This window comes from Notechis scutatus, chromosome 3 (genome assembly GCF_049901735.1).
Source record: "Notechis scutatus isolate UNSWTSFEM ecotype Mainland chromosome 3, rNotScu1.2, whole genome shotgun sequence".
Classification (NCBI taxonomy): Eukaryota; Metazoa; Chordata; class Lepidosauria; order Squamata; family Elapidae; genus Notechis; species Notechis scutatus.
The window spans coordinates 168,023,038-168,041,512 of record NC_142011.1 but is presented as its reverse complement, the minus strand read 5'-3'; the positions used below and the strand labels follow the sequence as shown (position 1 = coordinate 168,041,512).

Below are 18,475 nucleotides of genomic sequence, written 5' to 3'. Positions count from 1 at the left end.
AGACTCATAGCTCCTAGGGCCAGCTGTGGTACAGAGCCCTTGCACACTTTTGGATAATGCAGCTGTTGCACCCGTTCTGGTCACCATAACACATGCCCCTGTGTTAGGGTTTGAGGATTAACCCCTAGCAGAGTATTGCAGCAGTAGTCAAGCCAGGCAGCCAAAGGAGAGCGGAAGGGCCCCAGAGTATACACACACTGAACACAAACACTGTTTGTAGTTTAAATAGTTTTTAATCCAGTTAGAGTTTAAGCATTGTCATTCAGTCCATTAAGTCATTCACAGTATTTCCATCCAGTAAGACTCACTAGTATAGTCCAAGTTAAGAGTCCTTGCACTATCTTTATCATCAGATAAAGATATCTTCTCCTCCTCCGGTTTCACTCTCCAGAGAAACAAACGCTGGATATTCAGCAAACAGTAGCAAACAATAACAGTTCAGTCTCAGGCACTCACAGTCAGTAATCTCAGTTAGTCGCAGCAGCACACAGTTACAGTAACAGACAGTTCACAGCCAGTGACAGTTACAGATCACAACCAGTAAGAGTAACTCTCAGTTACAGACAGTAAACTCACAGTAAGCTTTCCAGCTTCTAATGCTTCCTTATATTGTAACTTCTAACCGCACCCTTAATCGGCTAATTGCCTGCTGCATTGTGCTTAAAGTGATAAGCACTTAAACCATGATATCTAAGTTTTATATATTTATTCACCCAAACCATATTTGGTATCAATGTTATACCTAACATACTCCCCTTTTGGGTGAAATAAATATATAATACCTTACAATCTAATCCCATATTTTTCACAACTCTCCTGGTGCTTACTGGCACCTTGGGCTTTAGTAAAATTATCAGCTAAATTGTCCTCCGACATACAGTACTCTAGCTGAATCATCTTACTTCTTACAGATTGTCTCACGTTTAGGTATCTTAGATCTGTATGTTTGCTCCTTGTTTTTACTCCAATATTTGTGGCCATTTGAATTGCTGCCTGATTATCTTCATGTATAATTATAGGATAATCTACTGTTATACCTATATCAATTAACATTTGTTTATACATTATTAATTCTGTACATAACAATGATAAACAGGAGAATTCTGCCTCCATAGTAGACAAACTTATATGCTGTTGTCTTATTGACTTCCAGCCTATTAATGTCTTACCCAGCATTATGGCTGTTCCTGAAGTCGACTTTCTAGTGTCTCTTTCTGATGCAAAGCTAGCATCTGCATATGCACTTAGAATTAAATCACCCTTTGGTTCTAAATACAATGAATAATTCATTGTCTTTTTAAGATATCTTAATATCCTCTTAGCTGCAATCCAGTGTCTTTCACATGGTGCAGAATTGAATCTAGCCAACTGATTCACGCAGTACGATATATCTGGTCTAGACCAATTACTAATATAACTCAAACTACCAATTAAAGATTGATAAATCACCTTATCAAACTCAGGGCTTTGTACATCAGTGTTGCTAAACTCCTGACTCATTGGAGTCTTAGCTGGCTTACAAAGCTCCATCTTGTAATCTTTTAGCAATTTGCTTATCTTATCTTCCTGAGATATCTTAAAACCTTTCCGTGTTTTCTTTATATTCAAACCGAGATACTTCTTTATCTCCCTAATTGCTTGATCTTTATTCTCTTTCCTAATGATGCTATTATTTTATTTGCTTCATCATTAGTTTCAGTTATCAATGCAATGTCATCTGTGAATAGTAATAATAATGATACTTTCCCATTTGTCTCCCTCTTAAACAGACATGGATCGGCTAAACCAGCTTTAAATCCTATATTGTCTAGTTCCTTTACAATATACTGGTTCCATTCATAGCCTGATTGTTTAAGACCATAGAGACTTTTCTTTAACAACCAACAATCATTATTATCCTTATTTTCACTTTTAATACCAACAGGTTTTTTCATATAAATAATATGTTTTAATAGGGCGTGCAAGTAAGCAGTTTCCACATCTAGATGGTTAACTATATAGTTTTTACTAGCTGCCCACACTAAAGCTGCTCTCAAGGTTGCTGCCTTAAGACTAGGTGCAAACACCTCATCATAGTTATTGGCATTCTGCCTAAAACCTTGGGCTACTAACCTTGCCTTATGGATTAAATTACCATCTTTATCTATTTTTACCTTAAATATCCATTTGCAGCCAATGGATTTCTTTCCTGCAGGTAATTTGGCATTTTCATACACCTTCATATCACTTAATGAATTCAGTTCCTTATTCATTGCTGCATACCATTTTTCTTTTTCCTTATTAGGATACTTTTAATTTCTTCTACAGAATTAGGAACTTGATTAATCTGACACACTGTGTTAGCCTGGTACCTATCAGGCGGTCTAGATATACGTGTAGTTCTTCTGGGAATTATAGGGCTTACAGGAGGACTTTGTTGAACTACTACCTGTTCATCTTCCTCATCCTGTTCAGCTATTGAATCTGTTTCTTCCTTTATGGGCACTATATCATCCTGTATTTGTCTCTTTACTTTATTTTTAAAGTTACAGGGATAACTAATGGGATTTCTATAGGATTCAGTAATTACATCTTTATTGGCATCCTGTTCTAATTTCTCCCATCCTTCATGTTCTAGAAATTGGGCACTAGCACTACATAACACTTTAGATGTGCCTTTCTCCCAAAAATCTATATGCCCTATGGTTTGCCTGATAACCAACGAAGAAAAATCTTTTAGCTCTATGTTGCCCTTTTTTTCTGAGTTGTGCAGGAATATGCACCCATGCTGGTGCACCAAATGTGTGCAGGTAACTTAGGTCAGGTTTCCTGCCATGCCACCTGGTGAATGGAATTTCACCTGTTGTTGTATTAACAACGTTGTTCAATATGTTATTAGCACACATTGTAGCCTCCCCACAAAGAATCAGGTAACCCAGAATCATTTAACATTGTTCTAACCATTGCCTGTAGTGTTTGGCCTCTTCTTTCAATAAAAGCGTTATGTTCTGGCCTGTATGGAGCAGACTTCTTATGCTCTATTCCAGCTACCTTAAGTCTGTTCTGGAATTTGTTATTAATAAATTCCGTACCATTATCTGTCACCAGGGTTATCAGTTGTCGTTTAGACTTTCTTTCAGCAAACCTAAGCCAATTGAAAAAATGTTGATATGTTTCAGTTTTGCTTTTCATTAAATAGCAAAACCCATATCTAGAATAATGGTCCATAATGCTCAGTATATATCTAGCACCCCATACTGGGTTTCTTTGGACCTATTATGTCTGCAAATACCACTTCTAAAGGTTCTTTTGTTTTGAAACCATTTAGCCTATTTGCAGGCAATACCTTGCTCTTATCTTCACAGCAAACATTACAACGCAAATATTTATCACAAGGTTTTAACCTTATTCCTTCAGATAACTCAACTGTACGTTTTAGCATTTTAAAATTTACATGCCCCAAATGCCTATGCAATAAATGGATACATTCTTCATGAGGCTTTATATTATTAAATACAGTTTGAGCCTCCCTTTCTTACTATTATCTAAGACATATAATGTTCCATTTAAAGCTGCAGTTACCTTTTTGTTATCTTTTTCAATTATGCAATTATTATCCTTAAAAGTAATTACATAACCTAATTTATCTAATACCCTTACTGAAAGCAAATTAAACTTTAGTTGCGGTACATACAACATTTTTATATCCTGGTTTATGTACGGACAACGTGCAAAACCTTGACCTTTCGCTTTCAGGTTCCAGCCGTTAGCAAGAGATATATGTTGAGAGCTTTTAGACATTTTTATAAATTTTGTCTTATCTCTTGTGATGCAGTGGGATGCGCCACTGTCAACCACCCATAAATTATTCTTCACATCAGAGTTGCTAAACGTGGCTAGTTCAAATGCTTTCTTTGGCTTTTTACATTCTGGCTTTTTCTTTTTTGCAGAATCTTGCCAAATGTCTCTGCCTCCACAATTAAAACACTTTTTAATTGTGTATGCCGTCGAAGATAAATTCTCTTCTTCCAGGTGCTGTACTTTGCTTTGCTGGTTTCTTTCAAGCTTTGAAGATAATTTCTCTTCTTTTTATCTTCTCTCAGCTCGTCACGCTCACGCCTTCTTCTGGCTTCTTCTAGTAGCCTGCCTGTAATCTCGGTTAATGAGAGGCTTTCTTTTGGCAATACTTCCAACGAAGTCACATAGTCATCATAGCTTTGATCTAATGAAGATAATATTATGTAGACTTGTTGCAGTTCATTAAATATAAGCTCTTTTTCTTGCAAATCTTGAAAAATGCTCTTCATACAGTTTAAATGAACTAACATATCTCCATTCCTCTGAAGATGCGTTCAGAAAAAGCTTCCGTGTAAGATTTATATGTGCTCCTACACTGTCCCGAACATAAATCTTCCTGAGGTTCTCCCAGCAGTTTGCAGCATTTTCTTCTCCACGAATATGGACAAGCTGCTGATCACAGAGAGTCAGTCCTATGATGCATAAAGCCTGCTCATTCTTCAGTTTAAAGTCTTGTAACTTTTCGTTATCATCATCATTAGCAGGATCCCAGCTACTCACATCTGGTGGGTTTGCTATAATGTCCCTAAACCTTCTTTTGCGTAGAAGTAAACTACATTTCATTGACCATGAAACATAGTTTGTTCCATCCAGCCTGGATATCATGGACAGTTGTGACAAATTTACTTGTGCCATTACTCTTCAGATATTTTGACTATTTTAAACTAATTAAAACAGTTTGTTTTTACAGTAATGTGCAACTCACACCAACTCTCTCTGCTATATCCTGGTTAGTTAGACTATGCTGCTGGGCCCATAACCAATGTTAGGGTTTGAGGATTAACCCCTAGCAGAGTATTGCAGCAGTAGTCAAGCCAGGCAGCCAAAGGAGAGCGGAAGGGCCCAGAGTATACACACACTGAACACAAACACTGTTTGTAGTTTAAATAGTTTTTTAATTCAGTTAGAGTTTAAGCATTGTCATTCAGTCCATTAAGTCATTCACAGTATTTCCATCCAGTAAGACTCACTAGTATAGTCCAAGTTAAGAGTCCTTGCAATATCTTTATCATCAGATAAAGATATCTTCTCCTCCTCCGGTTTCACTCTCCAGAGAAACAAACGCTGGATATTCAGCAAACAGTAGCAAACAATAACAGTTCAGTCTCAGGCACTCACAGTCAGTAATCTCAGTTAGTCGCAGCAGCACACAGTTACAGTAACAGACAGTTCACAGCCAGTGACAGTTACAGATCACAACCAGTAAGAGTAACTCTCAGTTACAGACAGTAAACTCACAGTAAGCTTTCCAGCTTCTAATGCTTCCTTATATTGTAACTTCTAACCGCACCCTTAATCGGCTAATTGCCTGCTGCATTGTGCTTAAAGTGATAAGCACTTAAACCATGATATCTAAGTTTTATATATTTATTCACCCAAACCATATTTGGTATCAATGTTATACCTAACACCCTGTAATCAGTCATTTAGACTACTGCAATTCACTCTATATGGGGCTGCCCCTGAAGGGCATTCAGAAACTTCAGGTGGTGCAGGATGCAACCAGGGGGCAGGTAGTAAATGGTGCTAAATATCCAGCATACACAACATCACTATTGCATGATCTGGTTATCAAAATGTTTCTGGATGCAATTCAAAGCACTGGCTGTTACCTTTAAATATGGCTTGGGACTGGATTACCCGAAGGATCACTTTTTCCATGAGTCTCTACTCATCCAATTCATCAGATTGGGCAGGCTACTGATTAACAAAGAGTGTCAGCTGGTAGGAACAAGAAGATGGGCCTTTTCTGCAGTGGCTCCTGCTCTGTGGATTATTCTCCTATCGAAAATTAGAATGACCACAATCCTGTTGGTCATTTATAAGGCTTTAAAAATCTATCTGTAGTTCTGAGCCTGGGGCACTGAATGTGTCCAGGGCCCCAATTTCTTGCTTTACTGTTAAATGACTAAGTATCTCAGCTGCTATGTATATTTACTGTATTTTGGATGGTTTTTATTGCATTTATTTTTTAAAATATTTTATTGTTTTAACCATATATTTTGAACTCTAGCCAGCCCAGCATCATTCAGTAAGATGGACACTATAGTGAGTGAGTGAATGAATGAGTGAATGAATAAATGAATGAATTAAGAATTAAAAAGTAAAAATAATAGCAAAAAAAGTGGAGCTTCATATCTGACTTGCAAAAATATGGATGACCACTAGATGCAGGAAAGAGTTCACTGTCATTTTGTACTTGTCTGGTACAAAATAGCCTAGTAAAGTGTTTTTATTTTGACATTTAATGATGAGTTTAATTATTTGATCAGGCAAGTCATTTCAGAAGAAAAACAGTGAAAAATGGTCTACGTCTTGTATCAAGTTTCACCTTCAAAAGTAGTTTTACTTAGTTTCCCTTCCATCAAGAAAAACTTTTAGCTTACTGGCAGGTTCTTAAAAGAAATCTCACAGCTCCACTGGCCTTTTTCTAATTAAAAAAAAAAACAAATTCAATTACAAATTGAAAAGCTTATTAAATTATAATGGTTATTTTCTTTTCCAAATGGAAGTACAACTAATGTTCCCGTGCTCTGTGTTCCTTGCTAGTTTGGCTTTTCTCACAGTAATTTATATCAAGGAAAAATTACCTCATTCTAGAAGCCTACCAAAGAATTTAAGAGATAGGGGTAGAGTTTAAAACACCAACTAATATCCTCTGTGCCACTGACACAGAATTCATGAAGTTTTTTTTTTCTAAACGTTAAACTTGGTGTTTAATTTCAGTTGTTTTTTTAATGGTACCAGAGTCTGATTTTGCCTTGCTGCTATACTAAGAAACTATGACCTCTCCTAAGGTAACTGACTAAACTTTGACAAAGTTTAAAGATATAAGACGCCCACCCAAAAAATCATTATAAATCTTAAATATGTGCTATTATTTATGTTTCAGCAATGTTTTCTCTGCAGTGCTAATATGGCAATACAGTCTGATTTACATTATTGGTTGCCAACTTTAAAAAACTGAGATAATTAAATCTTTTTTTGGAGGCAGCAAAATCAACCCTTTCCTAACAGTTTCTTGATGTAGAGTTTCTTCTAGAACATTTTCTTCTTGGGTAGATGGATGTCACTGGCAGTTTGTAGCAAAATATTATATTGTTGCTTCCTTTCTCTCCATCCCCAACCATTCCAACTTTTTACTTTGTATGATCATTATTAGGAACTAGGTCTTTTGGTACAGTACTCTACATCACAAGAAATATAGTCTTTTTTATTTAAATGTATATTTTCTTTGAAAAAAGATTTTGAACATTAGCAGGCTGCCTCCTCCTGAATATCATTGTCCTAATTCAGATCAGGGTTCATACCTGAAGAGCCATAATCAAACTTTTTAAAGGATAAAAAAGAAGACACCAGACTATCCTTTTCATTCTCTCCATAGCAAGGAAACATTATTAACTTGTACTTGACCTTTTTTAAAGTTAACACTTTAAAATAAATAGTGCTTTGCTTTTATCATTTGGAAAATTGCTTAGACGCTAATCATAACACTCTACATATTTTTATTTTCTTTAACTTGATACTTCTTTGGCATTACTTCAGCTTCCCATTTATGCATTCCAATTTGCAATGGTCTTCTGAACAAATTTTTATCTCCCACACAATGTACAAAAGCCCGTCTCTCGTAACTACATTTTTAAGTGATATCCTCAAATACTTTTGTTTTGCTTCCTAGGTAAGTATATTGAATCCAATTCTCCTTTGCCCCTTTCTCTCTGAACAAGGAATGTTAGATACAGCCTGAAGTCTACATAAATACACATCACACTGTCTTTTCCTGTGATTCACCTACTAAAGGTAATCACACCATCCAAGATTTTGAAAGAAATTCCCATGCTGTTGAAAAATTTCAGGCATTCTTTAGCCTATCCCCCTCTCGCCCACTGCTCATTGTAAGCTAATGTGAAGATAATAAGATATGTTTCACTTTTAAGTGCAACTGACCATTTCTGAATCAATTCTACCTGCTAATTAATATATTGAAACTAGAATTCATATAATTCTGAAGCTAATCCCATGATTCAAACTGCGAGTTATGTGTATACCAGGTTTTTAGATGAGCAAAGAAAAGCTCTGGAAAATGAACGTACAACTTTTCAATGGGGTTTACGCTAACCCTGTCAAAGTAGCAGCCCATGGGTGAATATGTCACATGCAGGCCACACCCAACCCGGCTCCGTAAAGGTGAAAAGCATTGCGATACATCACAATCTCTGCCCCATGATGCGATCGAATTTGACACCCATATGAATGATATTAACCATATGAATGATGAAATCCATCTCTGAAATATATGACAAACAGGTTTCCCCATATTGAACTCTCTTATTTAAAGATCTCTTATTTAACTTCATTGCTGAATCTCATACTGTACAAAAAGCAATCAAGACATTTGAAAATAAGAAAATAAATTTAAGTGATTATCCATTTTTAATGATAATCGTGCAGTATGGGGGAAATGAGTCTGATAGAAAACTATTTTATTTAGTAACATTTTCAAAGTCATTATTTTTACAATGCTCATTAATGCTTTCTTTCTGGAAAGCCTCTATACTTGAGTACAATCAAATTAAAAATTATTAGCATTCCAGTAATTGGTCTGATTACGGGAACTGCTATCCAACCCATCTGGAGGACACCATGTTTAAGAAGGCTGGATTAGATTATTAGTTAATATGTTATCCTTACAGGTATGAGTAAAAGCAGTAATGAAAGATTTATATGACATGACATTTTAAATGTGCAGTCACTTTTATAAAACTAGTCTGCTTTCATATATAATCATATAAAATCAACATGAGTGCTCATCAGTAGCAAAATACCATTGGACATAAATAGTAATAGCTCCTCCCTAGACACCCACAAAGCAGGTCTAGCTTGACCTTAATTTTCATGGCTACTTATGTTTTTAATAGTGCTCTGCTTTAAAAATAATCAGAGAATTCCGTCCATGATCAAAATAGAAAAAACCTTCAGAAAGTTATACTTATTGTTTTGGGTTTTTTTAAATGCTACTAAATTAGTTAAATGGCAACTATGGTTTATGAAAAAATAACACTGATGCCATCAAATAACTGGTACAGGAAACTTTTCTTGCTGGCACAATGTTTAAAGAAAAAGCCCATCCATTGGAACTTTTAAAGTAAATAATTTTTATTCAAGCTGCAATCTTTCAATTGATTTTTCTTTGGTAATTTCATTACTTACATCTCATTTCATAGAGGAAAACAGAGTCAATGAGATCACTTAAAATATGTGCTTCCTACTTACATTTAAGGGTTGATTCAAGGAAGAGATTCAAAGTGTGTCATCATACTATACAGTGGGGTAGCGACAGATACCATCGGGGACAGACATTCCCACAAAATACCCAGTGCCACATATGGATTAATAATCTCATAATGAATCAGCCTAATCAGTCATATCAGTTCACTGAATAGTGGATGTAGCTTGGTGTGGCCATAACTACATGCATCACTCCATTCCAAGTATAGCTTCCAGAAGGTCTTCAAGGATAGCTTCATGTAGAGTAAATTGCAGTAATCCAAGAAGGGACTAAGACAACAAGTACAGCAAGTAAAGTTTCCTGATCCAAGAACAGACCCAACTGGTGTGTAACACAAAATTCTGTAAAGGCAGCTGCCATCCTAACCTAAATTGCAAATTGGCTTTGAAGGATAGTATGCCATCTCTCCCAGAGTCAAAGATGAAAAATCACCAGAGATAGAATCCAGAGGACACAAATCCACACCTACTAGATTTTTCTTGGGTTGAGTCAAAGTCTGCCCTTCCCATTCCAATACTAATGACCTCCAGACAGTAAAACAGAGTCATTGAAAGAAGCAACAGGACTTAGAGGAAAACCAAAGTAAATGTGTACTCTATTTCTTGATAAACATATTTGTATGTTCTGGGGAAAATTTCAGCCCAAAATAAATGAACTTGAATAAAGAAATAAAAATCATATATCAAATATAAATACAACAAAATATAATAGTGTGCATGTGGACAATCTATGTAGAAAGTTAGAATAATGTTTTTTTCCTCCAGTAAAAATGTAGTGTTTTGATCATTTACTATAAGTCAATCTATTGAATAGATTTAATATTTGAACTGAAGCCTTTGAGAGATGACATCCTGTTCATACAGTCACTCTAAGTATTTGAGGTAGCTGCAACATGCCTACACATGACTTCATAGTTCCCTAAAATCAGGAAATTGGAGGGTTCCCTTTTTCATGGATAAATGCCTATGATTACAGGCATGTTGCATACATTTCTGAATGAAAAATAATTTCATCATTCTTTCACTGAGCAGTTCTAGGCATTTGGTTTTCCATTCAAAGAAGTACATGCATTAATGTCAAGTCAGTGTTTCAGCAAAAATAGCCTGCATCTGAGGAAATTATGTATTGAAAAATGGCAGCAGAATAATTCACTTTAAAAAAATTCTTGAACAATTACAAACACCTGTAAAAATTAGAGATAGTATTTGTTACAAATGCCAAGTTTAAGAATGTTTCTACATGTTTAACTCTTTTTAACCCAATAGAATATTATAAAGAAATCATAAGGAGTTTGATACTATACCCATCATCAGAAGAAGTCTCTGAAAACAAAATAGGACCAAATTTGGTCTAGGAGGAGAGACCCAAAAAGAAAAAGGAAAGAAAGAAATATGGAGTCCGAAAATAGGCCAAGTCCATTAAAAAAACAATCTGGGGTGAAAATATCCCCTATAGGAGAATTTCTATAGGAGAAAGACCACTCAGCACTGTACTAGAATTATTTTGAAATGATTGAAAAGAATTAAAGAAGCATTTACTGCATGCTTTACCTAATTATTTTTATTGCCACTATAGATTAATGCCTTTCTAACATGGACATCAGTTTTGTAAATAGTTTACTGACTCACAAATAGTTAAATGCTATTAAATTCATGCGCAGCTATGAAATTCACCAATTCTGGTAAATGTGTGTTGTAAAGTTAAGGACATACATTCTGGACCAATAGTTTAAAGATCTGAGGATGGGGGGAGCCTAGAGGAACATCTATTTTTTCCAGCTGAAAATTTGACTTTTAGATGATATGTCCAGAGTTATTTATTGTTTGGACTCAGTTGTTCTTCTGTCTCTTTTGGAAGTCTCCACCTATTTTTCTCTACTATTACAGCTTGTGAAAATGAAGTTGATTAAGCTACTCTTAATTCACCAGGACATTCATCCCAGGTATGAGAACTGCCTGCATATTCACCTGTATGCTTCAGACAGCAAAATACCACAGAGACTAAATACAGTGAGTCAATCTGTGTAAATAGATGAACTTAAGAGAGAAACAGCCAATAACAGTTTGCAATTTTGCTGATTATTCAAGGACACAGAATTATTATTTTTTTGGTTGGAATCAGTTCAATACAGGATTAGCCTGAATGACAATTAGCTTGCAAGTTATGCCAAAAATTTTGCCAGGTTTACCTGTTGGAAACAAATACAGACTTGATCGAAATCAACTTGTTTTTGCACGTTATGTATAAGAGAGTGAGCAGGTGTTTTCACAGCATGTTTATATGCTGCTGTTGATGCTTTTCTTAAATTTAAATATATAATACTGGGTCACAAGCTGCAGAATATTTTAAAATTATGGTCTTGCTAAAAAGCAGAAAAAAGTACTGCTAATTAAGTTTATACTGGATTTTTCTTAGATCAAATAATGTTATACTTTATACACATAGTCCCGCTCTAAATTTGATGTGGGGAATAGTATAGCTTCACTGATTATTAATAAAATTAAATTGTACTAGGTAGGGTGAAGCAATGAAAGATCTCAGAATTAAATAAATAGGAAATAAGTTTCGGTATTACATCAAATCACAATACTTCCTGGATGCAAGAGTTCTTTTATAAGAACTTTTGTATAAAGAAAAGTTTCCATTAAAGCTTTTCATTCAAGCATTTTTTTATTAAAAGCTTTTTATTAAAGCTTTCCATTAAAGCACTTTTTCTAGTATCTGTTTGAAGACATCCACTGAAAGAAAGGCCACTACCACTCACAATAACTGGTTTCACTGTCCAACCTGTTTGGGATTGATGGATGGATGAATGGATGGATGGATGCATGGATGGATTATGACTTGTGGTTGTTGTTGCTGGGGAGGACAACATAGTTGGAAGTATGTGTGGAACATTGGAAAACAATGTATCCTAGGGGTACATTGATAGGAAGTTCTCCTTCAGCTTTTGGTAATAGATCTTCTTGGACAACCCCTGAAAGCAGAATAAGCAAGTTCCTTGGAGCAAAAGTATTTGATGCAGAGGTGAGTATTCAGCAGGTTCTGACCAGTTCTGGAGAACCAGTAGTGGAAATTTTGAGTAGTTCGGAGAACTGGCAAATACTGCTTCTGACTGACCCTGCCCCCATCTATTCTCTGCTTCCTGAGACCCAGCTGATCGGCTGGGTCTTTTTCTTTTTTCTTTTTGCCCTGCACAGGAGAATGGAGCTGGAAAGCAGGTTAGTGAGGTGGGGAGGGAATGGGATTTTGCAGTAATCTTCTTCCAGGAAAGTGGAGGGAATCGGGATTTTGCAGTATCCTTCCCCTGCAGTTGGGTGAGAATGGAGATTTTACAGTATCCTTCCCCTGCCACACCCACCAAGCCACGCCATGCCCATGCCCCAAGCCCACAGAACCGGTAGTAAAAATATTTGAATCCCACCACTGATTTGATGTGATATTATTATCCAGAGCAGGTGATCCTTTGTGTGTTGAAGAATAACATTTCAAATAATAAATCCATACTAAATATAAAAAGTATATTGCCCATTGATGAATATTCACTACTTATAGTTATTCCAGTGTTTATTTATTTGTTACAATTATTTATATTTCACCTTTTATGGATCATATCTCACCAAGATGGCTAAAGTTATAAATAAATTCAATAAATAATAATTTAAAAAATAATAATAGCTTGATCATGGATCTTCTCAAATCATCCACAAAAGGCCTCAACTTATAACAGTTTGTTTAGTGATTGTTCAAAGTTACAACAGCACTGAAAAAGTGACTTATGACCATTTTTCACACCTATGATCACTGCAGCATCCCCATGGAAACATGATCAAAATTCAGATGTTTGGCAGCTGTCACCTATTTAGGACAGGTGCAGTGTCCTGTGATCAACTTTTGTGATCAACTTTTGTGACCCTCTGATAAACAAAATCAAGGGGGAAATCAGATTCACTTAACAACCATGTTACTAACCTAACAACTGCAGTTAACAACTGTGGTGAGAAATGGGAAGGATGGTAAGCCAGAGAAGCTGCAAGTTACTCAAAAGGCAGGGTAATCATGTACACAGCCTTGGTGACTCAATCAATCAATAACTGAAGAATACAATACATTCTTCATGAGAATATCACCAGTATTCTCATGTTTGAAATCAAGTACAATAGTATAATAGTACAATAGTGGATTTTTCTCCACCACATTAATTGCTGGCAATAGCCATGTGGGCCTTACAAGTAGCCCTCAACTTATGACTGCAATTGAGCCCAAAATTTCCTCTTGTTAAGCGAGACAGTTGCTAAATGAGTTTTACAACCTATGTCGCCAAGTTGTTAAGTAAATTACTGTAGTGATTAAGTTAGTAATATGTGTAGTAATAGTAATAGTAACTGAATCTGGCTTCTCCATTGACTTTACTTGTCAGAAACTCACAAAAGGTGATCACATGACCCCAGGAGACTGCAACTGTGATAAATACATGCCAGTTTCCAAGAATCTGAATTTTGACCATTGGCTATGAGGATGTTGCAACTGTCATAAGTGTGAAAAAATGGTCATAAGTCTTTTTTCAGTGCTGTTGTAACTGTAAATGAAAGGTAGCAAGCCGAAGACTACTTGGAAAAGGTAGGCCATGGTTCAATTAGGTTCTTAGGAAGACGTTGTTTGCTTACCTTTCCTTTATGCTTAACATCTCTCACTAGACTTATGCAGCTTAAGCAACTAAAAATATATTTTATGTGTTTCTTCTCAAACTATCATAGCCTCGTCAACCGAATTAGTGATAGCCATCGTTTTCAGAAACACCAGTTGTATTTGCTGTCTCAAAAATATTCTTTTGGAATGAGAAATGCATTCAGTATCAATACCAATCATTTGCTTCACATCATACTGCACTGTATATTTAACTAAATAAATACGTTAATATGACATACTAAAAATAGAAATCCACCAAAATATGTAGAAAAACAAACAAACCTGAAATCATATTAAGGATCAGTCATTCTCAAATCAGCCATGCCATTCACCCTCAGAGCCGATTGTACAAATTTAAATATAGGCCATTATTTTATCTCATTAAAAAAAAAAATACTTCCTGGGTCCTTCTCCTTATGTCATGTTCCAAGTATTTACATGATTTTTAAAATAAGTTTTTACTGCTTATTATTTGCAGAGATGACTTGTAGGATTGGTGATGGTTTACTGAACAATCCTTCCCTAAGCACCCATAAATTTTTATTGTTTTTTTCCCTATTTCAAGCACAGGTGAAATTCATCATGTCTGAATGGGTGAAGAAGAGAAAGGAAAGATGCAGGAGAAAATATCTTGAAACGACCATTGGGAAGAAAATGAAAACAGATGCATGGAATGGGAAGATCCTGCTGGGAACAATATGAAAGTAAAGCACATTTTTCCGAAGAGATGACAGCCTTGTGCAATCCCTCAAGGCTTCCTTCCCACACAGATGTCTCCACTGCAAAGGTTCTCAGGAGGAGGCACAACATAACCTCTGGGAAGAGGCGTAAATGGGGAAATGTGTCACAACCCTGGAAGAAATATTTCACGTCAACTTGGTGCTGTGCTGCCGAGGTTTTAGGGAGGGGGGGGGGGAGGAATACTTTCAACGCCTCCAGGAGAAAAGCAGCCTCTGCAATTTAGAAAACAGAAAGAAACGCCTTGTCTTAACCCTGTTTATTTGAAGAGGCTCGGCCAACAGAGGCCTGGCTTTCCAGCAGGGTGATCCCAGCCTGCTCTAAACTGACACACTGACATGATGACTAGGCTTTGAAGATAGAGTAGCAGTGTTTATGTGGAGAGCAGTCATGGTGCAGAGGGGAAGAAGTGAGGGGGAGGTGCAGGGAGGGAGACTGGGAAACTGTAAGTCATTGTGGATGGGCCGGGCTGGCCTGGGCTGGCCTGGCCTGGGTGGCAAGCTCTTAAAGCTCAGCACATTCATCAACCTGCCTAGTGGGCCCGACATGCTGGAGCCACAAGCTGCTCTCTCCCTCTCTCGCTGTGTCAAGCGTGATCTAGTCCAACTGTGTGGAGACAGCACAGCCCCAGCCAGACAAGCTCTGGTCAGTGCAAATAATCACAGTTCTGACTTCTTGCTCTGTTACTCAGTAAAGCCTGGCCACTAAACACAGAGTTCTCACAGGAAGTTTACGTCAATTTTCTTACAGGCACACGTGTACACACACACACACACACACACACACAAAGTTCAATTCATCTTTAAAAGCATTCAAATCGCTCAGATTACATCCAAAGCTACATTTCACTTCCCACCTTAACTCTTCAGCATACTTCACCGTTTTTTTTTTAAAAAAAGGTTTCTTTCGAATTTTAAATAGTCCTAACATAAGCCTCTTCGATTCTATGGAAATGTTCTCCAACTCAGTGCCTTCTAGATCTCTCCAACTATAAATTCCCATTGCCTCCAGTTGAACGTATCTGGGGGGGGGGGTACTGGGTTCCCAGAGGCTTTCTATAGTGTTGTTTTGCCCTTTAAAACAGGAATATGTTTACCCTTTTTTAGAACTAAAAACAAACTTGTCATTATTTACAACAAAATTTTGCATAAAGTTAATAAAAATTAAGATAAGTAAATTAACTGCTTAGATTCATATCAAGGGATCTGAAAGTTCAAACAAATAGATGACCAACCACTGCCATTAAGCTGAATGAAACCATCAACCATCAAATTTTGTAACAATGTTTCTCTTCCCCCCCACCCAAAAAAAAACCCAGCAGTCTAATGTAGTGCTTAAGGTATCATTGAGGGAGGTGGGTGGTATAGAAATGTGAGAAATAAATAAATAAAAATTAAACTGGCTATATGGGAACCAGTTCTAGTTCATCTTTAGCCACAGAAGAAAACTGGGTGTTTCTCAGTCCAAGCTAGTCCATAGCATTTTAGTCACAACTTGGAATAGCCACTGAATGGTCAAGTACTACCTTCCATTTATAAATCCCATCCTTCTTATGTTGGTCTATGACTATAGTATTGTTCAGATTTGTTTTTAATAATGTACCTCTCACTTTTATCATGGTTCTGGAGATATTTTAATAATTGATAAAAAAAAATCATTTACTTAGTACTTTGGATGGCATGCCAGCATTTATCAACATCTGGCAACAATTATTTTTGAAGTTATGCCATGTTCTTGTGTGATTTTTGGAGTGTGTGGAAGCCAAAGAAGACTATTCTGTGAGCCCCTTTAAAAATAAAAGTCTCATGTGAGCCAGAGCATCCTTGGGTAGGCTGCAGAGGCTTGAAGAGAACACCACTTGAAGGTAAACAGCATGTATGACACTTCCTGAGGAATGCTGGGCCATGGGAACAATTGCACAATTTCCCAAGACTTGCACATTTTAAGGAACAGCACAAGGCAGCCATCTTGGGTGGCAGTGGTGATACTAAAAGCTGAAGCCAAGACCTGGGTCTCAATTTCAGGCTCAGCCTTGGCACTTTTGCTGACTGCCACTGTTTAGGGTGGTTTAAATGTAAGGAGATAAGAGAATTGTTTCTCTTTTGTTTGCGGGGGGGGGGAGGTGACACACGGGCAGACTCAAGTTAGGTATTTTCTGAATTTTTGACACGCCAAGCCCAAAAAGTTCACCGCCACTCACTCATTTTATTGTATTTATCTTAGTTGCTTTTATGCTGCCCAGATAATGCTTGTTGATCATGAGTAATCAAAAGTGAAAGAGTCAGCACTGGGATGTGCTAGGGTCCAAATTCCAGCCAACGCACTATGTTGTGCTAGCTAACCCTGGTTTCTTCCTCTATTGTTCTACCTCTTCATTTGTAGCGAAGATAGAGGAGAAACAAAGCAGAGTTATATGTCTTCAGGTTTCTCTTTGGACTAAGCATGGAAGTGGGTAACATCAGGTGAATCAAAACAGCCCACTGATAATAACTGAACTATGCAGATATGGGATCTGCATTTCTCACAGTGAAAAAAATGGCTTTTTTATCTTAGGTAACAGTTCTGATTTTCCAGCCAGGAGGATCTGGCTGTTTCTTCATCTTGCTTTAATGTATATCCTAGTAATCATTATCTGTTCCCAACTTTCAAAGATGCTCTTGAGAAAGAGCAACATTCAAATATGGATTTTGGCATAGGTCACTTACTAATTTAAAATTGGCAGCAGGGTCTTGAAGTTTCCCACCCTTGCAGCAATAGCTAATAAGAACCAATAATACATCACAAAGGGAGTTTGAAAGTCCCAGCCCCAAAAATAATATATACAATATGTTCATCGGTTTCTCACATAATCAACATGGGAATTCCATAAATTTGATCCCAAATTTAGTTTTTTTTAAATGATTCATATTTACTATGTCACAGTTTTGCCAATCCATTCCAAGTTCATGGTGTCTGTCTAAGGAACTAAAGCACTTTTGCAGAACTCTCTAAAATGTTCATAAGCATCAGAAACAACAGAATGCCACTGAACAGAAAGAACTTAAAGCAGCCCTGTAATAGGACAGTTGTATTCGATAAAAAGAACATGCTATTTATTCTGTGTGGATAAAGTTATCAAATATATATCTTATAAAACTATCAAATATATATCTTATAACAGCTGCATTTTTCATGCACAATATATTATGAAAAAAACTAATAACTTGATTCTAAGTATATTTACTCAGAGTAAGGTCCACTGATTGATTACAGTGGAGTTTAATATCTTGTATATACAGTTCAGTTTACAATCTTAGCCGCTGATGATGTTACTTCATTTATGCATTCCAAAAAGAGATGTGTTTCCTTGCTGTAATGAATTTAAGAGAATTCAAAATAAAAATATTCACTTTTTAAAGTCTCTGCTGTGATAGCAATTTATTCTCTGCATTATACAACAAATTATAATATCTGTTTTGCAAATAATAGCTTTAGGTTGGTCTCTCAAAGAATAATGATTTCCTGATTTATGCCACTGAACAAAGGAGGAACTAAGAAGGGCATCTAAATTAATCCAGCTGTATTCTGAATCAAATCGTTTTTCTGCTTTCTAGTATAATATTTATCTGCAACCCGTTCCATATGACGAACCTTTCTAAAATCTTATTCCTGGACCCTGTTATACCAATAATTATTTGATTCTAAAATCATTCTCAATGTCAT

At 36.4% G+C, this 18,475-nt stretch overlaps 1 long non-coding RNA gene across 1 annotated transcript in view; it reads left to right on the top strand.

The window, feature by feature from the left end:
* Positions 1–18,170, top strand: part of LOC148131466 (uncharacterized) — a 41,812-nt gene extending 23,642 nt beyond the window's left edge. Inside the window, exons 2-3 of the long non-coding RNA XR_015748894.1 lie at positions 11,233–11,288; positions 14,601–18,170. This is a non-coding gene — a long non-coding RNA (uncharacterized LOC148131466). The remainder of the gene's footprint in view (positions 1–11,232; positions 11,289–14,600) is intronic.
* The last annotated feature ends 305 nt before the right edge of the window (positions 18,171–18,475 follow it).